The sequence below is a fragment of the Furipterus horrens genome, unplaced genomic scaffold, assembly GCF_987537825.1.
Source record: "Furipterus horrens unplaced genomic scaffold, mFurHor1.1.pri manual_scaffold_2, whole genome shotgun sequence".
NCBI classification, from domain to species: Eukaryota; Metazoa; Chordata; class Mammalia; order Chiroptera; family Furipteridae; genus Furipterus; species Furipterus horrens.
The window spans coordinates 194,650,310-194,663,951 of NW_028327172.1; the positions used below are offsets into that span (position 1 = coordinate 194,650,310).

At 40.2% G+C, this 13,642-nt stretch overlaps 1 pseudogene; it reads left to right on the forward strand.

The window, feature by feature from the left end:
- Positions 1–209: 209 nt before the first annotated feature.
- On the forward strand, positions 210–532 carry LOC150020244 (large ribosomal subunit protein eL33 pseudogene; annotated as a pseudogene).
- The last annotated feature ends 13,110 nt before the right edge of the window (positions 533–13,642 follow it).

Here is a 13,642-nt window from a genome sequence, read left to right on the forward strand (position 1 = left end):
TCGGCTGGGCAGTTCTGTTTCAGACTTCAGGTGTGGATAGGTCTGCTCCAGGCACCTCTCATTGGAAGACAGTCACTCAGAGCACGCTCTTTTCATGACAGATGGTAGAGGGCAAGGTAAACCACATTCAAAATCTCTGGTTGACTTTTCTCCTGCCATCTTGGAGCCTGGGGAGGCCTGCTGGGAACAGGACTTCTATAACCACAAATATGTCTGCAATGCTGTGGTCCAAGGCCATCTTTGCCAGCTACAGGCAGGGTCTCTGGAACCTGAGGAAGCATACAGCTCTTTGTAAAATTGAAGGTGTTTATGCTCGAGATGAAACTGAATTCCATCTAGACAAAAGACGTGCTCACATGTACAGAGCAAAGAATAGCACAGTGACTCCTGGTGGCAAACAGAACAGAGCCAGAATGACCTGGGGAAAGGAAGGTCAAGCTCATGGAAACAGTGGCTGGTTTGTGCTAAATTACAAAGCAGCCTTCCTTCTAAGGCCATTGGACACAGAATCTGTGTAACGCTGTACCCCTGAAGGAATGAAACATAATGAAAAGTAAATAAGTAAAATGAATTTGTTCTTCTGTCAAAAAAAAACAAAACAAAAACCCTCTAGTTGAATATCATATATGTTATTCTACATTCCATTGGCCAAAATAAGTCCCATAGTCAAGCTCAAACTCAATTATATGGAGATCTGTATCCTGTCCACTCTCAAGCAGGTATTCCAAGTCACCATAGAAAGGGCATTGCTGAGAGAGTCAGGGGTCCAATTTTGAGGTTTTGATAATGGTGGCCCAATTGCCCCAGCATTTTACAAAAAATAATTCATCCTATTCCTGCTGACCTGTAATGCCACCTTTGTCATGTATCAAGTTTCCATATACGCAGAAGTGTCTCTCTGGACTCTAGCCTATTTCATTATTCTATTCATCAACCTTTGTGCTCGCATTGCACTTCTCAATTATTTACTCTTTAATTTTCATTTGGAATCAACTTGTCAAATTCCACATATACACACACAAAAATATCAATCAGTATTTTGTTTGCAATTTCTTTGGATTAAAAATTAATATGGGGGAAAAAGGTCTTCAAGATAATGAATCTTCCTCTCCATGAACATGAAATATCTCTCCATTTATTTAGGTCATCTGTTACTACATTCAATAAAATGTAATGATTTTCTTCTTAAAGGTTATATGCATCATTTGTTAGATTTAGTCCTAGATATTTTATTTTCATGCTGTTACAAATGATATAAATGTGTTCTTTAAAAAATTACACTTTCAACTATTTTTGGCAGTGTATAGAATATAATCAATTTTTGTATATTGATCTCAGTGCAGCAACCTGTATGATAAATAGCTAACATTTATATAATCCTCACCTGTGCCAAGCACTCTACTAAGTCTTTTATAGAAATAGATTTCAATCTCACAATGACTCTATAACAGAGTTACTATTATTGTAACTATTTACAGATGAGGTAACTGAAGTCCAGAGAAGTTCAGAGAGGTCAAATAAATTGTTCAAGATCATAAGTGGTAGAGCCAGAATCCAAATTCATTGTCTAATATTCAGGGCGATTACCACAGCACTATATTCACCTGTTAACCCTTGTTAACCTCTTGCATTAAATCTAATCATTTGCCTGTCTCTGCTCTTAGGTTTCCTATGCAAACAACAACAAAAATAAACAATTTGAAAATCAACTAGAAAACACATCGTTAAGGCCCTATTAAAGCAGGGCAAAGAGAGAGAGAGAGAGAGAGAGAGAGAGAGAGAGAGAGAGAGAGAGAGAGAGAGAGAGAGAGAGAGAGAGAGAGAGAGAGAGAGAGAGACAGTGTGTCTGTGTCTGTGTGTGTGTGTTGGAAACTTCATGAAGAGCATCTTTTTCAATACAAACAGAGTTCACAAACCCTTGGGATTGTGGGTATCGTTCCTCAGGAGCAAGGAATTTCAGGCATCGCAGTTCCAGCTGAGTCAGGGCATCCTCAGAGACCCCTAAGCTCCCAGGAGGCCTGAATGGGGAAAGAGGCTCAGGGCCAAGCCCAACAAAGTGTCAGATGACAAGCCTGCCCCTTCCCACCCTGTACCCCAAGGTTTGGGCTGAATCAAAGGGCCATTCAGGCCCCTCCCTTTCACAGACTGAGACTGCTGGGGCCATCCCCTTAGGCTGAAATGCTAGTCCCACCGGCTTTTGCTCCAAACAGGCTTGTGTTTGAAACCACGATATACTTGGCTCTGGTTTTACACACATTACTTTCCTGGTGCAGGGGGAAAAAAAAAAGGAATCAGAAGAATGAAAGTGAGAGGTCTTCAGGGATGGGAATTCTTTTCCCAGTCTAGTGAATGAGGTTAATAAGTGGAAAAATAAAACTACTCTCCATGAAGGTCTTTGGAAGGGTTAGCAGGCCACAATTAAAAGGTTTTATCATTCATTCAGCCTCAGTTGCTTCTCTCAGCCCTGACAGACTGAGTATACTTCAGGGCAGTGGGGGAGAAGAGGGAGGACTTTGTTTCCCAGAGCTGGGGTAGTAGTGATTAAGAAGTAAGGGTACGGTGTTTCTCTCTGTGGCATCCCAAATGCTAATTAATGAATTAGGGAATTGATTTAGGGATAATCTCCCAAAACCTCACTACAAATTGGACAGTTGTTGACACATTTCAAGGGAATGATTTCTAGTGCTTTACATAGTATAAAAACAAAACAAAACAAAGCCAAAAAACAAAAAACAAAAGAACAAAACCAGCAAAAACCAACCAACCAACCTTGGGTTTGGGTCGTCTCGAATGAGTCACTTAAATCTGTCCGGCTGTTCGTTTCCTCTCTGTAAAACAAAGTTGCAAACTAGATCAGTTTTCTCCTAACATTGCTCTCCTGAGTCCTCTCTGAAGCCGGGAACAGGTAGAAGAAATGTAAATGGAAATACGAACTTGTGCAATTTAGCCCATGTCTGCTTCTGTTATCTCTGATCTCCCACCGTTTTCAACACAACCTGGCTGAGCAGTTAATTCTAACGACCCTATTTGGTGGACATGCTAATTCTGTCAACAATTCGGGTTGACTCCAGAGGTCAGGGCCACCGCCTCTGCACTGGTTGGGTCCACGTTGCCACCTTGTAGGAGGTGTGAAAGGTTCTTGCTAGCATCATGTCTTTCTCAAGGAGGCTGAGGAGGACTTGGGACCACCCATCCGGGAGGTGGGTGCCCACAGGATCTGGGCTCATGGCTTCAGGAGGTAGCCTTGGAGCCTTGGTGGCAGCAGGATCCCTCAGATCTGCATCTCTATTTTCACAAAGGCAGGTAAGATTTTGCACCAAATTCTGCAACAATTTCGCTGTGAAACCTTTCTTGTGATCCAAAGCTGGGTTAGGATGACATTTCTGTATTTTTCAAAGCACCCTGGTTATTCGCCACCCTAGAACTTACCATTGTGGGTATGGATGCCCGCTCCCCGGGTCTTCCTTCATGCACCCTTTCTCTGGTCTGGAGCTCAGCAACCAGGCTTTTCACTAGCAAGTCTCAGGACCTAGCAAAGTCCCTACGATACAAAAGTGATTGCATTTTCCAGAAATAGCAACAGCATTATTTCCAGTTTCAAGTGTTCTTCCACAAATTCTCCACTCCCCATCAGGAGGCAGAATCTACTTCCCCTCTCCTGAGATCCAGGGTGGGGGGAGGGCCGACTTGGTGACTGCTTCAGTGAACAGATGCCGCGGAATGCTTGACTTCCAAGGCTAGGTTACAAAAAGCAGCAAGGCTTTCTGCGTGATGCTCTCTCCCTTGGGACTGTTGGCTTTAAACAGACAGCCAGACAGACATTTTTTTTCTGGCAAAATGAGTTTATTCAGAAATAACAAAGAATTTAAATTCAGGACATGCAGTCTAATGGTGAACCACACGCAAGTCCAGAGAAACAAAAGAGGGGAATGCTCTTTCTATGGACTTGGGAGGGACCGCTGTACATGAAGAGTCCACTGGAGAAAACTGAAGGTTCTAGTTGTATAGTGACTTTCCATCGGCTGAGCGATGGCAGTCTCTTGATGGCTGAGCTGTTACCGGCAAGAGGGAATCCTTTCTTCCTCGCTCTGAGGTAGTGAATTAGTGTCACTTCCTGTGGGAGGTGCAAGGTAGGTCTCTTCCTGCTGGGGACAGCAGTATGCTTTGAGTGAGGGACCTGGTTAAGAGTTCTGTCTTCTAGCCTCCCGACTCCATTAAAAAACTTTTTTATCCTCACCTGAGGATATTTTTTCATTTCTTTTTAGACAGAGAGGAAGGGAGAGAGAGAAACATGGCATTGATGCAAGAGAGAAGCATTGATTGGCTGCCTCCCGCATGCTCCTGGACTGGGATTGCATGCACCCTGACCGGAATCGAACCTGCAACCTTTCGGTTGCGGGACAACACTCCAACCAGCTGAGCCACACTGGCCAGGGCCTGACTCCATTTTAAGTGAGGTTTCTGTTCATTGATTTTCACAAGATTGTTCAACCTTGAAATCAGCCACCAGATTGTGAGGAAGCCTAAACTAAACCATGTGGGGAACAAGTGCTGCCCCCAGCTGGCAGCCAGCTTCCACCACCAGTGGTGAAGGAGCCTTCAGAGTATTCCATCCTCCAGCTTTCAAGTCTTCCAGCTGAGGCCTCAGACACTGTAGGCAGAGACAAGGTATCCCAAACTCTTGGCCCACAGCATCTGTGAGCATAATAAATAATGTCGATACTCCCCCACTAACAATTGGGTTATGCAAACATCGTAATTTGAACAGCAGTCAATGACAGACACTAAATGCATGAAGTGGATGGTCCGCCATGGCTTCTGTCAGATCCCTGGACCCTCTAGAATATGGAAAGAGAAGAACTCTTCTAGAAAATGGGTGGAAGCGTATTGCATTTCTCTGAAGTTTTAAAATATAAATATATATTCTATAGTAGATATGCTAAGACTCCTTTAAAAATCAAACCATGAAAAGATGTGGAAGAAATTCAAATGCATACTAATTACTGAAGGAAAGAAGCCCATCTGAATAGCTCAAAGATTGTGTGAATACAACTAGTATGACTTTCTGAAAAGGGTGAAATAATGGAAAAAGTAAAAAATACCATATGTTGCCAGGGGCCAGGGAGGAGGGGATGAAAAGGCAGACCACAGGGGATTTTTAGGGCACTGAGACTATTCCATATGATACTGTAAGGTGGATACATGGTGTCATACATTTGCTCAGACCTGTAGAATGTACAGCACTGAGGGTGGATGATAATGTAAACTACAGGCTTTGAGTGATAATGACGTGTCCACATTAGTTCATAGATTGTAACATATGTACCACTCTGGTAATGATGATGAGGAACCTTTGCTTGTGTGGGCACAGGGGCTATATGGGACATCTCTGTGCTTTCTACTCATTTATTTTTCTTCTTACCCAAATTTACTGTGAATCTAAAACTTTTCTTAAAAATAAAGGCTATTTTTTAAAAAGGCTCACTTAAATATGGTCATATTTGTTTAAGAGCCTTAGGGATTCCTCCTTCCCGCTCCCCAACCTGCTCACAAATCAGCTGTGCAATCGTGGGTGCAGTTTTTTGGGTTTGCTTCTCTGCATTGAAGCTTGAGAGTAAAGTTTGACCATGTACATTAGGGGTTAATTCTTTCCTTCCTTTCTTTCTTTGGTGGAAGCCTGTTATCTGGGAGCTGATCTGTTCCTAACATAATTTAAGGAGTCTTCTGTTTTTGCCTTGAGTGACAGTGAAAAAAATTCAACGTTAAAAGGCACAGAACTAAAAGAATGGTTTAAGATGAGATTAAAACAAGGACTCCAGGGCAGTTGGAATAATGAATTAAGCATTCATTATTCTTCGTTTCTCTCTCTAGCATTTATTAATTAGCAACCGTTTTCCGTAAAAATATCAGGAGGATCGTCATCCTTAGAACTGACCAAAATAAATGTGATGTTTAAGTTTGCACTTTAATTAAAACTAGATGTTAAAAAAAAAAAAAAAACTAGATGTTGTAACTGGGCTTACTATGTTTTATTTGTTTAATATGTTTCTCCTCAGAAAATACAGCAGGAGACCACATAGTTCCCAGAGGGATTATTTGGATGGAAAATGATTGCACAGGGCTTTCATAGTTTTCAAAATGTTTGTAATGACCATTATTTGGTTCAGTGTCTTTAATCTGATTTATATGCATGTGGCTGTGCGCACACACTTGCTAAATATCTTGGAAGAAAAGTGGTTGTCAGTCTGTGCCACAGATGACCTTCCAACTGCCATGAAAGGGGAATGTGATGGCAGATTTGTTGGGCTGGGGATCTGCAGGACAGGGACATGTGTCGCCGAAAGCCTAGTCTGGCGAGAGGAAAGTCTGTGAGCTGCTTTCTGTGAGGTTTCTTCTCCCATTGAAATGATTGTAACAGGTAGATTCTTTTTATGAATTAAAAATAATTTATTGTAAATATGCATTTGTTAATTCATTTTTTGGTCTCATCAACGTCCAGTGTGTACAAAGATCAACAGATCAAATGGTTTTATAAGGCTTCTATTGAAAGCCAGCAGATGCCTACTTACCTTTTCCAACCTTGATTTCCTCTCCATAGGGGCAGGTACTTCTTTTTCTTAAAGCATTTTCTTATGGAGTTTGTCTCCATATTTCAAAATTATATGCTTATATTGCTATTTTTCATATCCTTATTTGTAAAGTGAGTTTAAAAACCTCAAAGTTTGGTATGAGCATTAAAGGGAATTAATTCAGAAAAAGCACTTAAAAGTGCCTGGCGCTGTTGTTATATTAACTTTTCAGTTTTAGTTATTATTTATTAGTTATTATCTGTAATCTAGTTATTATCTATAGTCTTCCTACTAGAAAAACACTGTTACAATACCCCCTTTACACACACACACACACACACACACACACATTTCCCCTCCTGCTATCTGGCCAATATTTTTCTATCATGAATTTTTAAGATCAATATTTAGTGTTTATATTATTTTAACCTTGAAAACCTATAGCTGAGCCATATGAAATATTCTGATTATATTTTCTTCTTCATTGGAGTTAATCATTATCTCCTTATTTATTTTTCCTTGTTTGTTTGCTTGGTATGATTCTAACACTAATTCCAATAGGTGTGTTTTTTCTATACCACCAAGCAATCTCTGGCACCAGCTGGATGTACTACAATTCAACTCGATTCTGGCACTATTTATCTGGAGGTAGCATCAGATTCCACAGGGTTCAGTCCTACAAGACTGCCCCCTACCCACCCCACTTCAGATGCCAGTCACAAGCCCAGGTTGTCACCTGTTCTCCTGAATGACTGGCTATAAAATCAGAGGTTCCCACAACCCCTTCCTTGGTAATTAACTTTCTAGAGCAGCTTAAAGAACTCAGAAACATCTTACCTACTAGATTACCAGTTTATTATAAAAGGATATAACTCAGGAACAGTTAGATGGAAGAGAACATAGGGCAAGGTACGGGGAATGGGCACATAGCTTCTATGTGCTATTGAGTGGGCCTATCTCCCCATCTCTCCACGTATCCACCAACCTGGAAACTCTCTGGACCATGTCTTTTTGTTTTTTATGGATGTTTCATTACATAATGATAATTGATTAAATCATTGACCATTGGCAATTGATTCAACCCCTAGCCCCTCTCTCCTCCCCAGAGGTCAGGGGATAGGTTTGAAAGTTCTAACCCCTTAATCACATGGTTGTTTCCCCTGGCAACCAGCCCCCATCTTTAGATGACTTGGAGGCTTCCCAAAAGTTGCCTCATTAACATAGCAAAAGACACCTTTATCATTCAGATCACTTAGGAAATTCCAAGGTTTGGGATAAAGACCAAATATAGTATATTCCTTACTATAAATCACAATATCACACTTAGCTTTCTATGTACCAACTACTTAAATCATCCTCAAACTCTACACCAGAAATGTAAATTTCCTCTTGATATGTTGTAATGGTGTAAACTTATTGAAAAAAGACACCCTTGCCAGAGCTCTCTCTCCTACTGCAATCTGGACTGGCTATTCTGCTGACAGCTGTCACCCTGGGGTGTCATTTTACTATCATCCTCAGAAGTCCTTAATATTCTTTTCTATATTGGATCTTTTTTTTCTCCCACAAAATCCTCTTTCTTGCTTTAAATTTTCATTTTGAGTGTGTTCATTCTTTATTAGCTTCCAGATCATGAATGTCTAAAAAATTATTTCACTTTTATACATAATTGATAGTAGGGCTAGGTATAGAATTCTAAGTTACAAATATTTTTTTCTTAGAAATTTGAAGGCATTGATCTTCTAGCTTCCAGGGCAGCTATTGAGAGTCTGCTAGTTTATCTTTAGAGGGCTTATTTTTAATCTTTGGATGTGTTTAGAATTTTCTCTTTGTCTTTGGAATGCCAAAATTTTATGATGATGTGTCTTGATGTGAGACTTTAAACTGATTATTCAGGGGACTCAGTGAGATTTCTCAACATGAAAACTCATGTCCTTTAGTTCTGAGGAATTCACATTCTCTATTCTCCCTTTCTGGAACTCCTATTTCCTTGGAATAATAGAATTCTTGATCTGGTCTCCAAATTTTCTTCATTTTCTCTTATATTTTTCATCTTTGATATTTCTTCTGCTTTCCAACATTTCTGTTGTATTTTGCATGTTTGTTGCCATAGTTTTAATTTCCAAGAGCTCAATTTTTGGTCTTTCAATTAGTTTTTTTTTTTTTTTAGGAAACCTTTACTTTTTATCATATTTTATTGATTATGCTATTACAGTTGTCCTGATTTTTTCCCCCTTTGCCTCCTTCCATCCAGCACCCCTGACTCCCTCAGAGAATCCCCACACCATTGTTTATGTTCATGGGTCATGTGTATAAGTTCTTTGGCTACTCCATTTCCTATACTGTACTTTACATCCCCATGGCTATTCTGTAACTACCTATTTGTACTTCTTAATCCCCTCACCTCCTCACCCGTTCCCCCACATCTCCCTCCCATCTGGCAACCATCAAAATGCTCTCTGTATCTATGAGTCTGTCTCTGTTCTTCTTGATTGCTTAGTTTGTTTTTCAGATTCAATTGTTGATAGATATGTATTTTTGCCATTTTATTGTTCATTGTTTTGATCTTCTTTTCTTAAATAAGTCCCTTTAACACTTCATATAATAATGGTTTGGTGATAATGAACTCCTTTAGTTTTTTTTTTTTTTTTGTCTGGGAAGCTCTTTAACTGCCCTTTGATTCTAAATGATAACTTTGCTGGGTAGAGCAATCTTGGTTGTAGGTCTCTGCTGTTCATGACTTTGAATATTTCTTGCCCATCCCTTCTAGCCTGCAATGTTTCTTTTGAGAAATCAGCTGACTGTCTTATGGGAAATCCCCTTTAGGTAACTAACAGCTTTTCTCTTGCTGCTTTTAAGATTCTCTCTTTATCTTTACCCTTTGGCATTTTAATTATGATGTGTCTTGGAATAGGCCTCTTTGCACCCATCTTGTTGGGACTCTGTGCTTCCTGGACTTGTATGTATATTTCCTTCACTAAATCAAAAAGTTTTCTTTAATTATTTTTTCAAATAGATTTCCAATTTGTTGCTCTTTCTATTCTCCTTCTGGCACCCCTATGATGCAAATGTTGAACCTCTTGTAGTTGTCCTAGAGGCTGCTTATATAATTCTCACTTGTTTGGATTCTTTTTTTCTTCTTGTTGTTCTGACTGTTTTATTTTTATTTTCTTTTTCTTCCTTATGTTCCATATCATTGGTTTGATTTTCTGCTTCATTCATTCTACTGCTGTCTGTAAATTGTTCTTTATTTCAATTAGTGTATCCTTTTTTTCTGACTGGATCTTTTTTATGCTTTTGAGGTCATCACTAAGTTTCTCTAGCATCCTTATAACCAGTGTTTTGAACTCTGCATCTGATAGAGTGCTGATCACCATTTTGTTTAGTTCTTTTTCTGGAGTTTTGATCTGTTTTTTCATTTGTGCCATGTTTCTTTGTCTCCTCATTTTGGCAGCCTCCCTGTGTTTGTTTCTGTGTATTAGGTAGAGCTACTTTGACTCCATGTCTTGGTAGTGTGGCTTAATGTAGTAGGTGTCCTGTAGGGTCCAGTAGCACAGCCTTCCCTATCACCCAAGCTGGGTATTTGAGGTGTGCCTTTCATGTGGGCTGAGTACACCTTCCTCTTATAGTTGAGCCTTGGTTGCTGTTGGCAGAACAATGGGAGAGATTTATCCAGGCAAGTCAGCTGCAAGGACTGGCTATGACCACTTACAACCAACCTCTGCCCTCCATGAAGGTCACCTGTGGTGGTGCTCTAATGTAGTCTGTAGCAGTCCACTGGGTGCACTGGCCCTGGGGTTTCCCGTGTGGTGCAGGCCAACGTCAGCCCCCACCTGTGTTTTGCCCGGGGCACCCTACATGAGCTATAAAACAAGCTAAGATGGCTGCTACTTGTGCTGGGCTTGGAGATTCCCAAGCAAAGCCCAGCTGTGACTCTAGGCTGGCTGCTGGTAGTGACAGGTCTGTGGCTCACTGAAGCCAGCTGTTGCTTGTTTGAGAGGATTTAAGAAGTTGCTCAGTATTAGCTAAAACCAGCCATTCATTTAGAAAAGAAGCCTGGGTAGGTCTGTTTTTGGGTGGAGCGGAGTCTCTGGGGATTGCCAAAGCAGGTCAAACAGTGTTAGCCAGGTTGATGGAGTCTCAGCTATGGCACCAGTTTGCTGGCTCTGTGGCTCTGTTGGGGAGGGTTTAAAAAGAGACAATGGCCTCTGCTGGCCTTGGTGCCAGTCTACTTCAGTTTCTTTCAAGCTGCTACCCCAGTGCTGGAGCTCAGAGGGAATGCGTCTGAGTAGGTGAGTCCATGCGTGGGTTCTTTAAGAGGAACTGCTTGGGGTTCTAGCAGTTTCATCCACCAACTCAATCCCTGCTGGTTTTTGCAGCCGGAAGTTATGGGGACGTATCTTCTGGCACTGGAATCCTGGGCTGGGGAAGCGTGGTATGGGTCTGGGACTCCTCACTCCTGAGATATTCCTCACAAATTTTTATCTACCACACATGGATGTGGGACCAGTCCATTCCATATCTGCACCTCTCCTACCAGTCTGGCTGGATGTGGTTTATTTAATTCCATAGTGGTCAGACTTCCATTCAACTTGATTTCTGATAGTTTTGAGTGATGGTTGTTCTATATTTTAGTCGTAATTTTGATGTGGTTGTGCGAAGAGGCGAGCTATGTCTGTCTATACTGCCATCTTGACTGGGAGTCTCAATGAGCTTTTATATAATTTCCTAAATTCCTTCTCTTTTTTCTTCTGAGCATCTTAATTATAGATTGTGGAACTTTCTTATGCTACATGCAGTGTTTCTCTTTTTATGAAGCTCTTTAAAAAAGTATTGTTTTAATCTTAGTTTTTTTTAATTAAAATGTATTCTCAGATGTTTGGCCATCCTTAGTGACCATCTTATACTTACGAGTGAAACACTTAAAAAATAATTGCAAGCTGTGGTATGTGTATGCACACACCAGACTGTGGGTTCTTCATTAGAATAGACTGCCTGAGCTGTTTCTTAACCAAAAATAATACATATACTACACTGTATACAGAGGTTGAAAAAAGTAGGTTTACAGTTGTGAGTACGTGAAACAGTTTATTCTTGTATTATTTATTTATTAATATTTGTATTATTTGTCTTATTATTATTATTTTGTATCCTTACTGATCAGTTATCTTTTAGGTAATTATGGCTGGTAATTTAACCTACTTTTGCCCACCCTGTATATGGAAGTATTTAAAAGTAAATTGTAGACATTAAAAGAACCATCTCTGCACATTTTAATTAATGGCCTGAAAAGAATTATTCAACACATGGGTTGTTGGGTCAATGAAATTAAATAATGTATGTAAAGTACTAAAAATTATGTCTTACATACTAAAAGCAACTAATAAGTGGAAGCTCCTACTATAACTAAGTACTGTATGCCACTGTACATCTTCCAGTTACCCCTCCAAAACCCTGGCTCTCTGTCCACATTGTGGTAAAAATGAAGAGATGGAACTGAGGTCAACCTGGGCATACTGGGTGTTACCACATAACAGGGGCTGCATGGCCACAATGAAATGGCAGGCCCTCAGCTTACAAACAAGAAAAATGCTTTTCTTCAGTATTTGCAGAGGTGACTCTTGATAATCAAGATCAGTAAAGACTGATGTAGAAATCAAACTTTCAATTATAAATCATAATGAAAAATATAGCTGCTGAGTACACTGGATATTTAAGTTCCTGGAAGCAAATGATAATTTCTTTAGTAGGGGTTCATTTTATGCACGGGTTGCATTCCTGAAGACTTTGCATTATTCAAGACTCATGAAATTCAAAGCAAATTTTCCCATATTAATATATTTCGAGTATGGTGGAGTATGTTCCCAGAGCACATAAATCTACAACCATTGGCGTGTAACTTCCTTTTAATAGTGCTTTTCATTTCCTCAGCATGATCTCTGGTATTTTGCAGAAATGAATCTGCTAAACTGCTAGCATATTATATCGTAATGGCTGTTAAGTCTTCTCCAGGACCTTTTAATGAACACTTAAAGTCTCAAATAAATGTATTGCTCTTGGTGTTTTTCTGAACTACCACATTATCAATGCTCAGATGACAATGGTCATAGGACCTTTAAGATGTATTTTAAAATGATAATAACTGTACTATTGTCACCAAAATTACTTGATGAAGTTCTGAGCCATGTGGATAGCAGTATAGTTCACGAGGGAGGGAGAGAGAGAGAGAGAGAGACAGAGAATCAATTTCTGTTTTAGAACTAAAGTGACACAATTTGCAATTCACTTGTCTAAGCAATTCTGGGATTGAACTTTTTTAATTTGGGGAGACTTGCCTGATTTCTCATTTTGAGCACAAAATGAGACTTGGTGAACATTTTGCACTGCACAGTTGAACTAGATCAAGCAAAGAGAAAATGTATGACTTATATAATCAAACTATGGAAATGGCAGGTCAGGAATGAATAGCCTTAAGGATCCAGGAACTTGTAAGCTATAAAATCTCTTTCTCTTACTCTGCTCTTCTCTGCATGCTGCCTTCATTCTTCTGGTTGTTTCTGTGAGGCTGCAGGGATGTTGCTAGACAACTCCACACTTCCATCCTTACAGTCTTGCAATTGGAGAATTAAGAGCCTTCTTTGTTTGTTAGAGAAGGATGCTAATAGGCTCTCCTTGGATCACATGATTTCCCCATATCCAACCTCTGATTCTAAGGAGAGGTGGAAATATGATTGGGCCCACCTGGGGCATGTGCCCATCTCTAGCCAATGGATCTGCGGATACTGGGACTGGCAAGGTTGAAATTGGAGAGTAGAAGTTCCCCAAAGAAGAGAACAAGACAACCAAGGCTTATCACAGAAGGATTTTGGGCATGTTTGCAGCTTGAGGTACCCCTGAAAGTTTGGCTTCCTGCAAACTTGCCTGGGGGCTAACGTCCACTGTGGAGCTCTGATGGGAGGTTTTTGCCCTATTCTGGAATCTCATGTTCCTAGTTGTTGAAAATGGTGGTGGCAGGGACTCCTCTGCTCTACCAAACTTATTTCCTTTTTTTCCTGAGCATAGACTGAACTAAA